We start from the raw sequence: 1579 nt of genomic DNA on the forward strand, positions 1-1579 counted from the left end.
TCAGCCTCAGAGCAGGTGCAGACACCTTTGCTATACAAGGCAACCGCTCCTCCCCTTTTCCCGGTGTAAACTTTACCCTTCTGTACCAATATTGCAGTCATGGGACTTAACCTGTCAAGTCATTGAGATGCACCTTCTGTCGTAACTGGGGTTATTCACTGGGATGTCTGGCCTCTGGGCACTGAACAGTGTTTAAAGCCCATTTCACTAGGTCAGCCACCCTGCACCCAAAGAGCCCCGTCCCCTTCCCCTGCTCAGGGTCCTTCTATGGGATATGGGGTTCTGGTATCAGATACCCTCATCCCAACACACCTGTGGGCCTGGTATAACCATGGGGCAGGTGGGTGGGGACTGGAGAATTGGCCACACCCGGGATTTCACAGGTCAATTGGGTGAGGGCAGGGGCGCCTGGGAGCCAGAACTCCTGGGTTCTCTCCTCAGCTCTGGGAGGGAGTGGGGTCTAGTAGGTTAGAGCAGGGGGGCTGGAAGCCAGGACTCCTGGGGTCTATCCCTGGCTCTGGGAGGAGAGTGCGGTTTAGTGGTTAGAGCAGGGGGGCTGGGAGCCAGGACTCCTGGGGTCTATCCCAGTTCTGGGAGGGGAAAAGAGTCTAATGGTTAGAGCAGGGGGGCTCTAGGACTCAGGGCTACTGGGTTCTATCCCCAGCTGTCCTGCACAGATTTCCCCTCTTTCTGCCTCAGTTTCCCTCCCTGTATAATAGGGTGTCACGGAGTGTGGGGGGACACAAGGCCCTGCACCCCCGGCTTCCTGCGATTCACTATGACTCTCAGCCAGCCAGTAAAGCAGAAGGTTTATTTAGACGACAGGAATACAGTCCAAGACAGGCACAGACAACAGGACCCCCTCAGTTAGGTCCATTTTGGGGTCCCAGGGCACCACAGCCCCCTTGGGAGGTCAGCGCCCCGTCTGCCTCCCAGCCATGTCACCAGCCAGCCCTGAACTCTCTCTCCAGCCTTTGTTCAGTTTCCCGGGCAAAGGTGTCACCTGGCCTCTAACCCCTTCCTGGGTTCTCATGTTACATGCTCAGGTATTCTCCGTCTCCCATCCCCCAATGCAGACTATCCTAGCCACACTCCCCGTCAGCATTCAAAGACCACAGTAAGAACAGTCCCAGTTCGTCACATAGGGTTGGAAAGGTTTCCCCAGGGATGGAAAGGTTTGTCAGGGTCCAAAATTAACCTGTGTTAATTGCTTTGAGATCCAGGGCTGGACGCAACCGCAGAGAACGCTGCTGGGGCAGCTCGGGGAGATGGTGCCAGGCTCCCTACTCCGGGGGGAATTCTGCGCCAAAAATCCAAAAAGTTCTGCGGACAACGTTGTAACCCACTGTGCATTTTGTCAGAATAATCCCATATCATCCCCTGACTTTCAACTATTTTGGTAATTTATTGCAAAATCCCTGTCAGCAAGTCTGTCTGTAACGACACAGATGATCCCCCAGGAGCAGAAAGGGACAGAAACCCCTGCGCCCACATGGCTCCTTGCTGCAGGCTCATGGTGCAGGTTACCCGGAAGCACGAGCGCTGAGGGGTAAGCAGGGCCGGTGCAAGGAAGTTTCGT

Source organism: Terrapene carolina, unplaced genomic scaffold, assembly GCF_002925995.2.
Source record: "Terrapene carolina triunguis isolate 2854851 unplaced genomic scaffold, T_m_triunguis-2.0 Scaffold489, whole genome shotgun sequence".
Taxonomy (NCBI): Eukaryota; Metazoa; Chordata; order Testudines; family Emydidae; genus Terrapene; species Terrapene triunguis.